This window comes from Maylandia zebra, linkage group LG6 (genome assembly GCF_041146795.1).
Source record: "Maylandia zebra isolate NMK-2024a linkage group LG6, Mzebra_GT3a, whole genome shotgun sequence".
NCBI lineage: Eukaryota > Metazoa > Chordata > Actinopteri > Cichliformes > Cichlidae > Maylandia > Maylandia zebra.
In genome coordinates this window covers 5,751,516-5,771,015 of record NC_135172.1, presented here as the reverse complement: position 1 = coordinate 5,771,015, position 19,500 = coordinate 5,751,516, and the positions used below count along the sequence as shown (strand labels likewise).

At 39.4% G+C, this 19,500-nt stretch overlaps 2 long non-coding RNA genes across 2 annotated transcripts; both read left to right on the top strand.

Annotated features, from left to right (window-relative positions):
- The first annotated feature begins 13,024 nt into the window (after positions 1-13,024).
- Positions 13,025-13,768, top strand: LOC112434927 (uncharacterized). The gene is made up of 3 exons (XR_013099194.1): positions 13,025-13,097; positions 13,201-13,315; positions 13,692-13,768. It is a non-coding gene; the product is annotated as an uncharacterized LOC112434927 (long non-coding RNA).
- A 523-nt stretch (positions 13,769-14,291) lies between these two features.
- LOC143419128 (uncharacterized) lies at positions 14,292-14,939 on the top strand. The gene is made up of 2 exons (XR_013099108.1): positions 14,292-14,446; positions 14,680-14,939. It is a non-coding gene; the product is annotated as an uncharacterized LOC143419128 (long non-coding RNA).
- The last annotated feature ends 4,561 nt before the right edge of the window (positions 14,940-19,500 follow it).

The window sequence follows — 19,500 nt, the reverse complement described above, 5'->3', positions numbered from 1 at the left end:
TTCTTGAAGGAAGCACAGCTCAAACTCTCTTCTATTGGGTAACGAAATGAAAGAATAGATGTCCTGGGGATTTACCCAAGAAGATTGGAAAAGGAGTTCCTCCGCCACATAATCGCGGGAGGGTGGATCGTTACTTCCACCATATTTCAACCTTACCCATAGATTGCCAAATTTAGAGGCATAGGGCAAAGGCACATAAGGGGGCATGTTCAAGAACACAAGGGCTACAAGCAGAAGGGAAGGGATAAACTCAGGCAACAAAACCTCCCTTTCTTTTTTTTTTTTTTTTTTAAAAATCACTTTATTTAAATATCAATATTCACAATTACAAATACACATAATACAAGCGCCATGCACAAAATTATTCACATCTTATTTTACATATTACAATAATAAAAGCTCCCACGGCAAATCATTTCCTAATTTCATATCTCTCGTTTTTCTTCTTCTCAGCTCCGTTACAATGTTTTTACATACGGTGAAACTACTTATCATTTTTTGTTCTATAACACCTTTAGCCCTTGTTTTCCATATGTGGACATTTATAATACACATCACCAACCAAAACAATCTTCTTTTATTTTCACTCATCTTTTCTTTAAACAAACCATATCTTACTGATTTTATATTATTTTCAATATTAAAACCTAGTTTTTCCATCCTCCTTCTTATTTCAACCGTCCTGTAACACGATATCAAAAGATGATCAAGAGTTTCGTCTTCATCACAATTCTCCATAGGGCATTTCTTAGTGGTAACGAAGCAACTCCACAGAACCACAGCTCTTACTGGGAGACGGCCGACAGAGATAAGCCACACTGTATCTCTCATGTTCTCGGATATTACTTTGTCATATATGTTTTTAACTATTTTCTGATTTTCTTCTTTTTCCACAGCCTTATATTGTATCATACCTTCATTTTTTTTTAGATTGATTTTATTATATATCTGTTTTGAATTTAATTGTAAAAGATTTAAGTCATCCAATTTCCACTGATCCACAAGATCCCCAAACACAAGTTTAAAGTATGGCACTCCCGTTCGGGCTCTCCCTTTCATGTTTTTCCACAAAGATTTCTTCCCTTGGATCCAGTGGGTGCTTCGCTCAAATGCGCTATATACATTTTTTAGAAAAGGAATCATCAAAATAACGCTAAGGTCTGGCGCTCCTAATCCTCCATTTTCTTTTCCTTTATACATTAATTTCCTCTGTGTTACTTCGCGGTTTGTCCCCCAAATCAATTTGGTACACAATTTACTTAATTTAATAACAGTTTTGTGAGGAGGGGGAAAGACAGTAGCCAGAAACAACATCTTTGAGACTACATGTGTTTTCACGATATTCACACGCGCTTTATAGTTTGTATTTTTATTGTCCCATTTAGCTACTTCGTTTTCTATTTCACTCTCTTTCTTTTTCCAATTCAAAAGACATGGATCATTTTTAGTAATCCAAATACCTAAAATCTTCATCTCCTTGTTAGTTTTTAAATCAATTACAGGTTCTTTTAAGTTTTGTCCAAACCAAACTCCTTCGGTCTTTTCCTGGTTTAGCTTAGCACCAGAAGCTTGTTCGTATTTTATTAGCAAATCCTTAAGTATTGATAGCTCCTTTTGATCTTTAATAATTACAGAGACATCATCCGCATAAGCAAGGGCTGTCACCTTGTAGGTGTCATTTAGGATGTATCCAGTAAAACGGCTATCACTATTGATTGTTTTAAGTAACGGATTTATTGCCAGAACATATAAGGCTGCGCTTAAAGGACATCCTTGTTTCACTCCACATTCGACATGGAAGGGTTCGGTCAGTCTTCCGTTTACTTTAATCTGGACAAGGGATTTTTTATATAATACTTTAATCATGGAGATGAAGGTTTCAGGCATATTATATGCTTTCATTACTTCCCACAAATAAGAGTGGGAGATGTAATCAAAAGCTTTCCTTTGGTCGAGACTTAGAATAAAAAATTCTGTGTCTTTTCTACTGTAAATTATTTCACGCAGAGTACATAAATTATCCCACATCAGACGACCTCTTATTGCACATGTTTGCTCTTTTTCTATAATTTTATCTAATACCTCTTCAAACCTATTCATAATTATTTTAGCAAATATTTTGTAATCAACATTCCCTTTCTTTTTTTTTTTTTTTTTTTTTTAAAAATCACTTTATTTAAATATCAAAATTCACAATTACAAATACACATAATACAATCACCATGCACAAATTATTCACATCTTGTTTTACATATTACAATAATAAAAGCTCCCACGGCAGGTCTTTTCCTAACCACCCTTGCTATCTCTTAATAATTTACAATAGATACATTAATACAAAAGTTAAATAATACAACAGTTAAAATTAATCAAACATATTAACATTAGTTATATCTTCAAAAGGTCCCAAGGTAAAGGGCTATTCTTTTTTTGTTCTAAAGTCTTCCTCCTTCTCAGATCTGTAAGGATATTTTTGCACACAGCAACGCTATCTATCATTTTTTGCTCAATGACCACCTTGGCTCTGGTTTTCCAAATGTGGGTGTTAATGACACACATAATAAGCCAAAAGAGGCGTCTTTTACTGTCATACATTTTTTCTTTAAACAGACCATATTTTATAGCTTGTATATTGTTGTCAATTTCAAAACCCATTTTAGTCATCTGTTGTCTAATTTCTACTGTTCTATAACAGGATAACAGTAAATGTTCAAGGGTTTCATCCTCGACACACCGTGGCATTGGACATTCTTTGGTGGTAACATAACAGCTCCACTGCACCACCGCTCTAACAGGGAGGCGTCCAACAGATATCAACCACACAGTGTCTCTCATATTTTCAGAGATTAATTTGTCGTAGATATTTTTAACTACTAGCGGGCATTCTTCTACGCCCACGCCCTTATATTTTATCTGTCCTTCATTATTTTTACTGTTAATTATATTGTATACTTGTTTAGTGGATACTTGTGTCCAGTTAATATTAAGGTCTTTCCACTGTTCCGTAGTGTCGCCAAAGAGGAGTTTATAATACGGCATATTGGATCTAGCCCTACCTTTTAGTTTTCCCCATTGTGCTTCGTTACCTCTAATCCATGGGGTTCTCCTATCAAGAGCGCTAAACACATTTTTAATAAAAGGAATCCTCAAAGTGATACGGAGATCTGGCGCACCCAATCCACCACACTCTTTGCCTTTATACATTAAAGTTCGTTTCGTAACCTCACGGTTTGTTCCCCATATTAATTTAACACACAGTTTGTTTAAGAGTAAAAGTGATTTGTGAGGAGGAGGAAAAACTGTGGCAAGGAAGAGAAGTTTAGATACTATATGGGTTTTGACTATATTTACTCGCGCTTTATAGTTAGTATTTTTATTTTCCCACTTAGCAACTTCTTCTTTAATTTCGCATTCCTTTTTAGACCAGTTTAACAAACAGGGGTCCCCTTTGTTGATCCAAATTCCCAAGACTTTCATTTCGTCATTTACTTGTATGTTTATTTTCGGCTTTTGCAGTGAGGAACCAAACCACACGCCTTCTGTTTTTTCTGGGTTTAATTTTGCCCCTGATGCCAATTCATATTGTTTGAGGTGAGAAAATAACCTGTCCAACTCATCCTGGTTCCTAATAATAACTGTAACATCGTCGGCATAAGCCATAGCTGTCACTCTATAGCCATCATTAAAACAGTAACCTTTAATATTAGTGTCTTTATTAATTAGTTTCAATAAGGGATTGATGGCTAAAACATACAAAGCAGCGCTTAGCGGGCATCCCTGTTTCACTCCACACGAAGCATGGAATTGTTCGGTCAAACTTCCATTTACCTTGACTTGTATGATGGATTTTTTATATAACAATTTTACCATGGCGATGAAACTGTCCGGCATCCCATAGGCTTTCATAACTGCCCATATATACGAATGAGAAAGATAATCAAATGCTTTCCTTTGATCTAAGCTAAGAATAAAAAAGTCAGAGTCTCTTCTGGAGTATATTACCTCTCTTAGGGTGCACAGATTATCCCACATCTGGCGACCTTTTATAGCACATGTCTGTTCCCTCACAATAATTTTATCTAATATATCTTCTAGTCTATTCATTATTATTTTAGCTAATATTTTATAATCAACATTCATTATTGTTAGTTGTCTATAATTATTTATATCACTTTTATCTCCTTTTTTATATAATAAACACATCAGGCCAGAATAGAAAGACTCACATAATACTCCTTTTTCAAGCCCTGAATTCAAAGTTAAGGTTAAAAGTTCATTTACTTCTGCTATGCCCAACTTGTAGAACTCAGCTGGGAGACCATCTAATCCTGGAGTTTTATTATTATTCAGTTGCTCGATAGCAGCTGCAACCTCTTCTTTTCTTATCGCCCCAAGGAGTGAATCAAAAACAGAAGGTTCAAAAGGTTCAATAACACTTAACAATGATCGTAAAGCATTACTGTCTGAAGGTAATGTAGAAAACATGGAAAGGCATTGTTCTCTGACAACGTATCTTTTCTCACTCTCATTGGCGGTTAATTTTCCACTTCCATCCCTAATAGAGGGGATAAAGTTGCTACCACGTCTCTTCTGACCAGTGACAATCGCAAAGTCAGTATTTCCGTTTTCATCACACCCTGCTGTTATCTGCATATTAAATAATAATTCTTTATTTATCAATTCTATTTCTTTTTTCAACTCATCCATCTGATGTTCCTCTTCTTCATTTCTTTTTTTATACTTTAGACTTATATATGCTTTTACATCTTCATTATATTTCATATTCTTGGCATGATTTAACTCCCGACATTTAAATTTGAAGAAATCTTTCAATCGGCTTTTAAGCAAATCCCACAGTTCTATCTCAGAACTTACCAGAACTCTTAATTGTAATATTTTTTTAATTTCACATTTTAGTTCTTGTATTAGCGCCAAATTCCTCAAACACGTTGTATTTAATTTCCAATAGTTTTTAGGATAGTCAAGACCACACTGCATTGTGGCTTTAACAATCATGTGATCAGATAGATCAGTCATATAGGTGTCATAGTTAAGGGCGTGTATTGAAGAAGAAATATAAATCCTATCTATTCTAGTCTTGACATTTGTGTCAAATCTAGTAAAATGGATCTTTGTGGGATGTAATATTCTATAAAGATCTCTAAGGGAAGCATCTGCGCAAACCTGCGCTAAAAATTTACCTTCACGATTGACCTTAAAAGGCGTTGTAGCAACTCTATCACTTTCCTCCGTTACAATATTAAAATCGCCACACATTATTAAATCAAAACCCACTTCCAAGAGCTGCTTCATTTTTTTTAACAGCCTCATTTTCTTTGTCCTTTCAGGTGCAGTGTAAACATTGATGATCCGCATCTTCTGTCCATGATAAAAACAGTCAACTAAAAGAAGTCTTCCAGGGATAATGTCTCTTCGTTTTATTATATTCACATTTGAGTCTTTAAAAAAAATACCAACTCCATCTGCACTATCCTCCCCGATTGAAATTATTGAGTGCCCCGGACACCACATTTGAGTTAGTGCAGATATATCATTGTCACTTTTCAGTCTCATCTCTTGTAGACAGAGAATATCATAATTTAGTTTTGATAAATTTTCAACTTTCCTTTTTCTTAGTCTTTCTGATTGTAACCCTCTAACATTCCATGTTATTATTTTAAGAATACTCATATTTATGTAGTAGAAGGGTTATTCAGTAGAGGGAGGGAACATTGTAGATTCAACATTACCTTGCGGAGGGCTGGATCGATCGTCTTTTCTCTTATCTCTGCCATAAGACGCCATCGAGACACTTCTTTTCCTTCCTCCTGTCGTTGTTTCATTTACCAATTCCTCCATCGCAGGATGCTGTTTGTTAAGAAAGATCCCTATTTGTGGATCCACATCATCTTGTCCTGCAGGATCATCTGTAGGAGAAGTCTCCACAGGAGTCGAAATAGGTGATTCTTCACTATCACTTGCACTTAGATAGCTTTCAGATGAATTTTCTTCCTCGCTTTCCCTTCGCTCGTCATCACTCTCACATTCCACATCAGAGGTTTGTGAGAAGGATTGGTCTCCTGGTTCCTCTCCACCTCCAACTGCCATTTCTTCGGGTTGTCTTGAAAGCGTCAAATCCTCTTTTATGTTGTTATTGTGTGTCTGCGGCTCCGTTACTCCCGGAAGATTTGTTGTGTTATGACTGCCTGGTTCTTGTCCTAAGGCAGCATCTGAGACAGCCAATGGATTTATCAAGGACACATTTCCATGTGTGGGCCTTTCCTGTAGCGGAGCTGGATTTGAAGCCACTGACAGCGCTGAGGTGGTTGGAAAGTTCGTGCGAAAAGCACTCGTGGAGGGCTGCTGGGAAGCTTTAGTCATATTTGCAAAGGATTTGGGACATTTAAAGAAAGTGTGTCCTTTCGCACCACAGAGTGAGCACTCACTTTCGTTTTGGCAAATGTTAGCCTTGTGGCCCAACTCACCACATTTCCAACATCTGATAGTGGGGCATTCTCTCGCCTGATGGTCTGGACCTTGGCAGATAAAGCACCTTGCCGATTGGCCAGGATAAATAATCCTGCCATTGTAGGGGCCCAACGAGATGGAATTAGGGATGGAGATTATATGTCCAACTTCATCTCTACGCATCCGAACTTTGTATTTTCGGACTCCATACCAGAATCCGAATTTATCTACTGGCTTGACTGGGGGTTGAAGAATCTCGCAATACCTTTTAAGATATAGCTCGATATCTTGGTCTGGAATCCTTCCAGTCCAGAATTTAACAACAAGAGTCACTACCTCTACCTGGACAGAAGACTCCACTTGCCAGTCTTTCCATTTCGGATGTGAAGCGTTGGAAAAAGAGATCTCCAAGAAGCGACGTAAGGGCGCCTCTTGGGTGAAACACAGCTCAAAGTCCCGTTTATTGGGCAGAGCAATGAAAGAGTATATGTCCTGCACATTCAGCCAAGATGTTTGTAATAACAGCTCTTCAGCAACATAATCACGGGTCGGGGGGTCCCCGTCTCCGATGAATTTAAGTCTCACCCATAAATTGCTGAAGTTTGAAGCAAAAGGTAATGGGGCATACGGGGGCATGGTTACAATACTAATAACCCTTGCCACCTTTGCCTCTTCCACTCATGGTTATAATTTCTTCTCTGAACGAGCAAAGTCGAAACATTCCCTTTCCTCTTCCACTCATTTTGGCTGTTCAGGAACAAATGTGAGACGGTGCTTGACGGACTCCTGAATTTACATCTGATTTGAGGACGTAAAAGAAAACAGGAGTGCTTGAAACTACGGCCATCTACTGGCCTTTGGCGGAAACGAGGAAAAAAATTATTATTTATTTTTTTTTAATGTGTGTGTGCGTGCGGAGTCTTGTCTGTGCCCCTCAACAATAATATTTAACTATTAATCACAGTTTTGCTAAATAAAAGGATCTGGCTTGCATCAGTCACATGATCACATTTAACCAATGATCGGAAACGACGTTCGCGCCGCCAGCGTTCCTCACCGCAGCCTAATCCACGGACTTCTCAAGAGCCGGCTTCAAACAAACAGAGGTGACTGATCTCGAAACGGTTTAATGTATTTAAAAATGGCTACAGCTACCGTCAGCATGCTTGCTAGGTAACGACTACACGTGGCTACTGCAGCATTAGCCATTTAATCCAACGATGATGGATTAAATCTATTACAAACGTTAAAGGACCTGTGTGCTGCAAAATACCCTCACATGGTGCGTAAAGCAGTTTTTGCGCTAAGAGTTCTGCTAGCTCTTTACAAACTGATGATGCTAACGTTAATTGCTAACGTTAACCGGAGCGCCAAGACTGAAAATAATTTGAATTGCGTTAGTTATGTGTTTATGTCACTGAGTTCTGCAAAAATCTCTTTCCTCTTTAGCTTGAAAATGAGTGATTCAGAGGATCCTGAGCTGGAGGAAGAGCTTCAGGCTGCTGACGAACTCCTTCAAGATATGCAGGTAACATTTTTAGTGGAAACAGTTGTTAAAGAGGGAACACGCTTGTCTAATATTTTGTACGGAGTAAACGTTATGTTATTTGAATTTTTTTTTAAAGTTTATGTCAAATTAAGTTGGTTAACTTAAGATGTTTGATAATCTTTGCGTTAATCATAGACTGTATTTTAGGTGTTCCCTTTTTTCCTTGTTAATTGCGTAGAATGATGCACAGAGTGAACTTTAGCCAAGACCAGTGCGCTGGAAAAAACGTGACAGACAGGGAGATTTTATTCCTCAAAGACCATCAACCAGTCGATGTACTAGTTGCATGCCATGTGGTCAGTGTTCACACAACCATTGATTTTATCTCACAACTTGTTTTCACCAAAGAATTTCAGTAAGTAAATATTCTTCAATTCCCCCCCCCCCCCTGCTCTCTGGACTTCTCCTCCCCTTTTGCGAGTGTGGACGCTTCATCTCTTTGCTCCTTAAATGGTTTGCTTCTTTTATTGATTTTTATGCTGATTTTTTCCCTTTTTTCCGTATGAGCTTACCTGCGATAGCTTCTGGACACTTATGGATCATTAGGACTAAAGTGTTCTTAACAGAAACAGCAACATTTTTATAGTTACCTTATCCTCAGCGCTCCGTGTGTCTGTGGCCTAGACACAGCTGAAGCCTGATTACAGCATCTGGGCACCGCAATAGCCTGGAAAGGTGCTAACCGCTAGGCTAACTAGCAACAAGATGCCTTCCCTCTCCACAGATGACTACCACAGCCTCCTGCAGAAGATTGCAGTACTGGAGACAAAAATTCATCGCTTAGAAGTAAACGTGGAGGTAAATGGACTATGTGGAAATGAAACAACCTTGCCTTTGATTCAAAACAATGGCGATGAGCAAGCTAGTACACTGCTAAGGAGCACAGATAACATGACCAAGAAAGTAGACTCTGTGCATTATTATAAATCCTCAAGTGATAATCCCCCCTTGGACTGTCTTGGTGTAAAACCAAGACATAAATCATGTCTCCTGGAAGGGGGAGGACGTATCACGGGCAGAGCACAGCGAGCTGAAATCTCTGAAACCGACTGGCCTTCACTTCCTACAAGACAGAGAAGCTCTTCTACCCCTGTATACGAGAGGAAACAGGACTGGACAACCGCGAATAGGAAGGTTAACAACAAACCTCCAAAACAACTGAATGTGAAACTGCAGAACAGATTTGCTCCACTATCAAAGGACCCTGGATCTATATCGGACAACCATCCATCTAAAAGCAGCGAAGTAAGGTCTGAAAATGAAAGTGAAAGGCCACAGGGAAAGCTAAAGGCTAGGCCTGAAACTCTGATTGTGGGTGACTCTGCCGTAAAGGATGTTAAATGTAATGGACACTATTGCTCCCATTAAGGTGAAGGTTATCTCTGGAAGGAAAAAGTCTCCATGGAGAAACTCCACACTGGTGAAAAATGAAAAAAGAGAGTGTAGGAAAGCTGAGCGCAGATGGAGAAAAACAAACCTCCAGGTTCATTATGACATCTATAAAGAGAAACTTCACAATTATAATTTACAACTGAGGAGTGCAAGGAGGTCCTACTTCTCTGACATCATCACTAAAAACAGCCATAATGCTCGGGTCTTATTTTCTACAGTTGACAGGCTAACAAACCCTCCTGTGTCAGTGGCAGCTGAACTTCATTCGACCATGGCCTGCAATGACTTTACCAAATTCTTCACAGAAAAAATCCAAAAAATTAGACAAGCAATTGGTACATCAACAGCAGATCCAGGATATGTACTGTGTCCACCAAAAAACTGTTTAAACACCATGAAACAGTTTCACCCGATTAACAGCAAAGACCTGGAGGACATCTTAGGTCAACTGAACTCCTCCTCCTGCTGTTTAGATGTCCTGCCAACAAGTTTTTTCAAAAAGGTCTCAAAGACTTTAGAGTCAGACCTGTTACAGATCGTCAACTTTTCTTTATTATCAGGTGTGTTTCCAGAATCACTAAAAACTGCTGTAATAAAACCTATACTGAAAAAGGACAATCTTGACAAGACACAAATGAACAACTACAGGCCGATCTCAAATCTCCCATTTTTAAGTAAGATCATTGAAAAAGCAGTTTCTCAACAGCTCAGTTACTTCTTAAAACAGAATAACTGCTACAATGCCTTCCAGTCAGTTTTTAGAGAGAACCACAGCACTGAAACCGCTCTGACCAAAGTGTTTAATGACATATGTCTGAATACAGACAGTGGAAAAATGTCAGTCTTAGTTTTACTGGATCTCAGTGCAGCATTTGACACAGTTGACCACAACATATTACTCAAACGACTGGAGAACTGGACAGGTCTTTCAGGAACTGTACTAAACTGGTTCAAGACATACTTAGAAAACAGGAAATACTTTGTATCAATAGGTAACTTCACATCTGAGCAGACAAGTATCACATGTGGAGTTCCCCAAGGTTCCATCTTGGGACCCCTTCTGTTTAACATTTACATGCTCCCACTGGCACAGATTATAAAGAACAACAAAATAAACTATCATAGCTATGCAGATGACACACAAATATATATCGCAATGTCACCAGGAGACCAAGACCCTGTACAGGCTCTTGGTAAATGCATTGAGGAAATTAATGACTGGTTGTGCCACAATTTTCTCCAGCTAAACAAAAACAAAACTGAGGTAATAGTCTTTGGCGCCAAAGAAAAACGATTACAGGTCACCAGAGAACTTCAATCTATACATCTAAAAACCACAAACCAGGCGAGAAATTTGGGTGTAGTGATGGATGCAGACCTAAACTTAGAAAAACACATTAAGACAATAACAAAGTCAGCTTACTATCACCTCAAGAATATTTCAAGGATAAAAGATCTGATGTCTCAACAGGACCTGGAAAAACTAGTCCATGCATTCATCTTTAGTAGGCTTGATTACTGTAACAGCATCTTTACAGGTCTACCTAAAAAAATGAGTCAGACAACTACAGCTCATTCAGAACTCTGCTGCTCGAGTCCTCACTAAGACCAAAAAAGTGGACCACATCGGTCCAGCTCTGAGGTCTTTACACTGGCTGCCTGTCCGTCAGAGGATAGACTTTAAAGTTCTGATGCTGGTCTATAAAGCTCTGAATAGTTTAGGACCAAAATACATCAGTGACCTCCTGACCCAGTATGAACCTTCCAGATCCCTCAGGTCATCTGGATCCGGTCTTTTATCAGTTCCCAGAGTCAGAACCAGACACGGAGAAGCTGCATTCAGCTTTTATGCTCCTCATATCTGGAACAAACTCCCAGAAAGCCTCAGATCAGCTGAAGCACTCAGTTTATTTAAATCCAGGTTGAAGACTCACCTATTCTCAGCTGCATTTGAATAAAGCACCAAATCCACACTTTTAAGCTTAAATTTCAAAACTTACATTAACTACTGATTTTATCTACTGTTCTGATTTTATCTTAAATTTCAAAACTTACTGATTTTATATACTGTTTTGTTTGTTTGTTTGTTTGTTAAGTGGGTTTAGAGCTCTGGGTAGCTCCCCAGCTGGGTCTAGACTGGGTCTAGAGAGTATTTTAAATTCAGGGAATTTAAAATAGAAAGTAGCTCGTCCACAGAAGGACTGGTAGCTCCCCTTACGATAAGGGTTTAGAGCTCTGGGTAGCTCCCCAGCTGGGTCTAGACTGGGTCTAGAGAGTATTTTAAATTCAGGGAATTTAAAATAGAAAGTAGCTCATCCACAGAAGGACTGGTAGCTCCCCTTACGATAAGGGTTCAGATCGCGCGAACAGGTGTGAATGTGAATGTGTGTGTTTAGTTAGTTTGTTTGTTTGCTTGTTTTAATCAATCTTAAATCATGCTTTTTATTTCTTTTTGTTTCTAATGTCTCTGTAAAGCACTTTGAATCACCTTGTTGTTGAATTGTGCTATACAAATAAATTTGCCTTGCCTTGCCTTGCCTTGGACACGGGGGGGGGGCAGTGTCCAGAGAGCAGCATCAATGTCCACGTGAAGAACCTAGTTATGTTGCCAGTGTCAACCCAACAAAAGGTACTTTACCTTCTTGTATATATTGTGATTTCTGTTTACTTTTATATTTGTTGTTATAGTTGAGTTATGCAGGGCTTTTGTGCAGTCCTAAGAAACATACTGCCTAGAGTGTTTTTCACTTTGTGGAAGAGTTTCTTCCTTTCTTTATTTTTTTTTCTGTTAGTGTGTGGAACTGAGGTGCTTCGTCAGGAGCTCCTTCAGTTGTTGGAGGCTGGAGAAGAGGACGCAGCCATGACTTGTGAGACGTCGTCTGAGTCAGCTGCTACTCACTGGGCGATCAGAAATATGGTGTCCTCGCAAAAGTGGAAAGAGGCCAGGCCTTGTCTTATAGACAATATGTTAGCTACTCTTCATCTTGGACTGCAGCAAAGGAGTCGTCCAAAAAGTCCACTGGGAAGTTGGATGAGGAGGGCATGGAAATAGCTGTTTGTCGCCACGGAGTTCTCTTAGCTGCATTGAACATGTTTCGAGGGGAGATCTTTGCTTACCCCCTTTTTCTCCAGAGGAAGTTGGCAGCTAACGTCCCAGGACATATTACGTTCCTTTGCTCTGATGTGGCCTGTAAATATTTCCCCTATTTAACCAAGGTGGCTCAGCAGTGCCCTGAGCTGAGGAACCTCTTGTCAATGCGTCCTTTTCTCTCCGTCATGCATGCAAAGGCTCACACTTGGAAATGCGAGGTATACTGCAGCTTGTAGTTTTGGATTAGTTTGAGACATTTTGTTATAAGGTTGAATGAATTCAGCAGTCATGTATTGTGACCTCCTTTCTATAGATCAAATGGGGAGGTGCGTTTCAGGATGGGGCCGGTTCAACAGTTGGAGAAGAGGTGGAACAAGTAAACGGTTTCCTGTCTCGGGCGGCCATCACAACGAAGTACATGTCTAAAGCAGGTATGTGTCCGTGTCTGAGATTCCACTCAGTCTCCTGCTCATTAATTCTAATTTGTATACTAACTGAAATGCAGGGCGAACAAACATGCTGACCCTCCTGGCTTTGGGCTGGAACAAAAGGAAAGTGGAACAACTGGGCCGCACTTTGAGCCAGAGATATCTAAAGGTCATTTTTTTCAACACCCATTTTAATGTGTGTGGTAATGGGGGGGAAAACACCAGTACTCTTTTAATGTCAATATGAATGACATTTATGAATGCATTCTTAGATCATAAGGATCCTTAGAGAACAAGTGGAGAGCCTGAATGCGAGCAGAAATGAGCTGGGTGTGGATGACGATACACTGCAGCAATGGGTGGCTGATGTGCAGAAATGGGCTGAAGGTGAGTCTCAATATAATGCACTCATGTATAACAATAGGACCCACCATGGCCTCATTAAAGAACTTAAAGTAGAATTAAGATCTTTCTGACAGTGTCAACAAACAATGAAAAATAAGCCTTGTAAAAGCAGAATTTATGGCAGAGTTGTTGTGTTTCATCAAATTGGATAGAACCTGGGTTGAAATGATGTCGTACTAGTTGGTTTTATAAACCTGAACACCAACATACTTGTTATCTCATGATTATCATGATAATGCAGCACATGAAGGCTCCAGATGTCTTATAATGAATGTCATCAAGTCAGTGATTACAGAGTCCACTGTAGTTTGGTGACTGTTACTCATCCTGTGTTCTGATTAATATTCCTCTCACTTAGAAAGTGATCAAACTGATGGCAGCCTTGGAGCGTTGCAGGCACGAATAGATGAGCTTGTCGTCATCATCAGAGTGCGAACACAAAGTCTTTACAGACAAAATGGTACGTCCCAGTTTCTTTGAAATGGACCGTTTGATGCTGAGTTTGTACAGCTTGTACAGCTTGTACAGCTACTGTGTAAACAGAATAAAATCAGATCCAGGTTTGTTTGAGCTGGATGTGATTTGTTCTAGCAAACAAATTGATGAGTGTAGATTAAAATGTAACTATATACATTATGTGAAGGTGTGAATTTTTTATGATTATTTACAGATAGCAACAAGAGGCGACACAGAATTCGCAAGGTCATCTTAGTTGAGAAGAAATGCTTGGCGGCTGCTGTTGACGACTACAACAAGCTCGCTGAACCAACAAAGCAAATCGTATCCAGTGATGCCCTCATGCAGACCGACGTTTGGCCCTGGCAGAGCACAAGTAAGCTCTTGATTTCTAAATATCCTTTTTAAACAAACTCCCAGTATCTGAGCAGTAGTTGAATGTTTTGTTCTTGAATCATAATATGCTACTATGTTTTCCCATCTGATGTTGTTAAACTGTAGCTGCTGCTGACCTCCGGACAAAGAGAAAGGTCTTTGAGAAGGTGATGGCTGTGAGGCGCCTGAGAGAGGAGGAGATGATCCTTTGCAGGGAGATGCGGCATCGCTGGACAGTGTTGCGAATGCGATCTGTGGTGTTGGGGACAATCTCCTCAGACTGTAAGCACTTTATTTATTTATTAATTTTTTGATGAATCGATTGAAAATAAGAGCAGATGCTAAAGTCTTACTGGATCTTTTACCTATATCTAGATTGCTAGCTAACACTGCCTTCTCCCTTTTAAAAAAATGTTTAATTACAGCATCCTAATTCCTTGTGTTTATGAGGTGAGGTTTTTTGTTGTTTTTCTTTTTTACTTTTCTCATATTTATTTGTTTTGTTCTTTTTACAGCCTCCTTTGTTGGCATGTCGGAGGATGCACAGAAGGGACTCTGTAGCCTGGTTTTAAAAAAACAAAGTGAACTGAAAGCTGAAATGCTCAAAGTAAAGGACGTGTACAAGAGAATCCTCAGCCACCAACCACTCCTGGAAATGGACTCGGAGGAGGAGGACATTCCAGACGATGCCACTGAGAGTGATTTGAGCACTTCTGATGAAGACTGATTGTGTCATCATTGATGTTATGTTTGGTAAAATAAAAAGTTAATCACATCTCTGTTTAATGTGATTTTTCAACAGACATTTTACATTTTGAGAAGAAAAATGGAATTTCCTTGGTGCAGTTGTTTACCCTGAATCATTATTTCCCATCTAATTTAATGATACTTTATTGTTGTTGTTGCCTCACTCAGGGTGCACAAATTATCCCATATCTGGCGTCCCTTTACGACACATGTCTGTTCCTTCACAATAATTTTATCGAATACATCTTCCAACCTATTTATTATAATTTTAGCTAATTTTATAATCAACATTAATTATTGTTTTTTGGCTATAATTATTTATATTACTTGTATCACTTTTTTTCTTTCTTTCTTTTTTTTTTTTTTTTTTTTTTTTAGTGAACACGTAATGCCACAATAGAGTCACATAATTCTCCTTTTCCCAGTTCCTCGATTGGGGGGGCATTAATCAGTTCTTCCATAGCAGGGTGACCCTTCATGGCCTAGTATAGTTTTCCCAGTTGGTTTTAACTCCGAAAATTCTTCGCTTTCACTCGCGCTTTTATAGCTTTCTGACGCGACGTCCTCATCACTTTCGTCGTCCTTTTCTTCTTTGTTGCCATTATTCTCACTGTCAACCTCTGATGTTGTTGAGTTTGAGTCATATTTATCACGTGTATCTGATTTTTCTTCTTCACAACCTCCACTACCTTCTTGTTGGATCCAGATGCTCCTCCTCAGATATAACCTGTTCAGCAGTACAATCAAAGTAGGAGGCACTTGAGACTCAGGGTGTGAAAGGTTTCCTGACTGTTCTGGAGACAATTGTTCTTCTGCTAGGGCTTGAGTTGCAATCAGCCAGCCCATATCCGAGTGTTCTAGAGTTCCTATTGTCTGCTGTAAATCAGTCGTCCCAAGAGCAGAAGAAGGTTGCTCTGGATTCTTAGCTATATTGGTCGATCTTGGACATTTAAAAAAAAAAAATTTGTCCTTTTTGGCCACACAGAGAGCATTCACTTTCATTTTTGCATGCTTTGGCTTTGTGTCCCATGTTTACGCATTTCCACCACTTAATCATGGGACATTCTTTTACTTGGTGATCCAAACCCTGCCAAATGAAGCATCTAGCCGCTTGCCCGTACAATGGTCGATAACTCAACCATTGTACGGGCCCAGGGAGATGGAGTTTGGGATTTGGATGAGCTGTCCATCCTCATCCCTCTGCAGACAAACTTTAAACTTCAGTACCCCATACCACAGGCTGAATTTATCCACCAGTTTAATAGGTGGATGTAACACATCACAATATCTTTTCAGATATAATTCAATGTGTTGATCAGGTATTCTTCCTGTTCAAAAAATTTACCATGAGTGTTGTCACTTCAATTTGAAGAGATAGTTCTACAGTCCACTCTTTCCATTTTTGGTGGCCAGAGTGTGAAAGGAAAATCTCCATGAAACGTCGAAGCGGGGCTTCCTGGAAGAAGCACAGTTCGAAGTCTCTTCTGTTTGACAGGGAGATGAAAGAGTAAATGTCGCGAGTTTTCACACGAGGAATGAAATAGCAACTCCTCCGCAACATACTCCCTTGTAGGAGGTTCTCCTTCTTCAAGATATTTCAGTCTTACCCATAAATTGCCAAACTTAGAGGCATAAGGTGCAGCTGTTCAATGATGATTTCTGACACTGGAGCAATATAAGCAGAGGGGCAAGGATTAACTCAAGAGTTGCCTCCCTTGCTTCTTCCACTCTTCTTTGCTGTTTTTGTTAACTGCTTATTCAGTTTTGGGTCATTAGGCTGGATTCTGCCCCAGATGTCATAAGGAGAGAGGCTTAGTGCACCTGGACAGGTCGTCTCACTTTCACACTACTAACAGACAGAAAACCATGCCAGATGACAGGTTGTTTACCTGGCCGGATGGAGCCAGAAACCGATTATCCTCATCTGGTCAGGATATCAAGCGGTGCAAACAGCTGATGCAATCAGCACAAACATCACCAGCAAGAAAAGCTGATTTCTGAAGCACAATCTCATCAGCAGTATGTATAGAGTGAAAGTGGAGAGTATATAATTGGTTTCTTAACATAAGCTCTTTTAGTCGAATGTTTGTGCATTATGATTACAATCAGCTCCTAATCTTTTAATGTTAAGGCCAAAATTCTAAGGCACACATGTACAATATTCATGCTCTCTAATCAGCCCCTTGATATGCCACACCTGTGAGGTTGGATGGATTATCTTGATAAAGGAAAAGTGCTCACTAACACAGATTAAGACAGATTTGAGAACAATATTTCAGAGTCATGGGTCCTTTGTGTATGTAGAAAATTTTTCAGATGTTTGAGTTCAGCTCATGAAAAATGGGATCAAAAACAAAAGTGTTGTGTTTATATTTTTGTTCAGTGTAGAATTTATAATGTCTGAAGATTATTAGGAATCACGAGGATGTTTAATCAGAGAGAAGTGTGCGGCTCTTAAAAGAGCCTTTGTTTGTTTTCAGCTTGAAGCAGAGTCACCAGCTCTTACTTTGCCTTCACAGGCTTCTTGGGCAGCAGCACCCTAACCCTCTGACCTGGATGTTGGGCAGCACACCACCCTGGGCGATGGTGACTCCGCCAAGGAACTTGTTGAGCTCCTTGGCGGAGTCACCATCCGCCAAGCTCACTTGGCACGGAATGAGCGAGTCTTGGTCTTAGCCGGTTTTGCTTTTTTTCTTCTTCTTCTTCTGTTTTTTTTTTTGTTGTTGTTGTTTTTTTTTAAACAACTTAATAAAGAATACAAAATACAATTACATACAAGACATTTTGCTCGTCAAAGGAAGGGACACAGTTAAAAGTTAGAGAAAGATACAGAAACAGAAACTCACAAGCCACTTATTAAACTTACGATTTTTACACATCCCAACGTAAAACTCTGCCAAGGTTAAGGTCTAAAGTTCTTCTTATTCTCAAATCTGTAATAATGTTTACTCACAACATCACTACTTATGATTTTCTGTTCAATTACAGCTTTGGCTCTTGTTTTCCAAATGTGAGTATTTATTACACACATTATTAACCAAAATAATCTCCTTTTTGTCTTCACCCATTTTTTTCTTTAAATAGACCATATTTAATTGCTTTAACATTAATATTAACATCATATCCAATTTCCATCGTCCTCAGTCTTATCTCAACTGTCCTATAACAGTCCAACAAGAGGTGTTCAAGCGTCTTATCTTCATCACAGTTTTTCGTAGGGTATTTTTTGGTAGTAACAAAACAACTCCATTGGACTACGCGCTTTAAGGAAGGTGCCTGAGTGAAATGAACCACACTACATCCCTCATGCCTGCAGATATCATTTTATCTTGAGTATTTTTCACGATCAATAAATTTTCTCCTATATCTGCATACTTGTATTGGATTCTACCTTCATTTTTCTTTTCGTTAATTGTATTATAAATATTTCACGTGTTAGTCTGTAAAACATCTAAGTTGTAATGTTCCCACATAGTAAACATACCTTGTGTGCCACAGACTACAAGCCCATCATCATCAATGGAGCTCCAGTGGAGAGGGTGCAGTCCTTCAAGTATCTTGGTGTCCACATCTCCTCAGACCTGACATGGGCTGCCCACATTCAGGTCCAGACCAAAAAGGCTAGGCAGCACCTGTATCACCTACGACAACTGAGGAAGTTCAGGGTCTCTCCAAAGATCCTCAGGATTTTCTATACAGGTGCTGTGGAGAGCATCCTCACACAGAACATGACATTGTGGTTTGGGAACAGCTGTGTGAAGGACCAAAAAGCTCTCCAGAGAGTGATCCGTACAGCAGAACGCTGCTGCAGGATTGCTCTCCCCCCGCTTCAGGACATCTACACCAGGAGATGCCGGACTAGAGCAGCGCAGATACTGAAGGACCCGTCCCATCCTGGCAACAAACTGTTCCAACTTCTGCAATCTGGTAGAAGGTTCCGCATCTTCCGGGCAAGGACAGAGAGACTCAAGAGGAGCTTCTATCCCCAAGCCATCCGTGCCCTAAACACACACACCCGCCCTCTCACATCATCTATAATTGACTGAGACAGGACTCTCTTCCAGACACTCTAAACCAAGGCACAATGTACATTTCAATTCCTTTAATTTTAAATATGTTTATATTGTCTATCCTGTAAAATAGTCAGATGTCTATTCATATTAATGTACAGAATTCACCTGCTTGCTGCTACTACTGCACATTCACCCAGTGTATATACTATATGTATGTATATATATATATATAATGTTCTTCCTCTACACCCCCCCCCCCCCCCCCCCAATTTTTGCACATGTCGAGGAGCGTGTCAGGCTACATTTCACTGTGTGTTATACTTGTATAACTATACATGTGACAAATAAAGAACCTTGAACCTTGAACCTTGAGACTGCTCCCAAACACGAGGGGACAAGTAATACCTCTAAAACACTTAAGTTGGCTTTATTAAACGTTAGATCTTTAGCTGGGAAAACATTTTTAATTAATGATTTAATCACTGAGCACAGCCTTGATTTTATGTTTTTAACTGACACTTGGTTGGACCAAGGTAACAGTGGAGCTGTTCTCATCGAGACGACCCCTCCTAACTA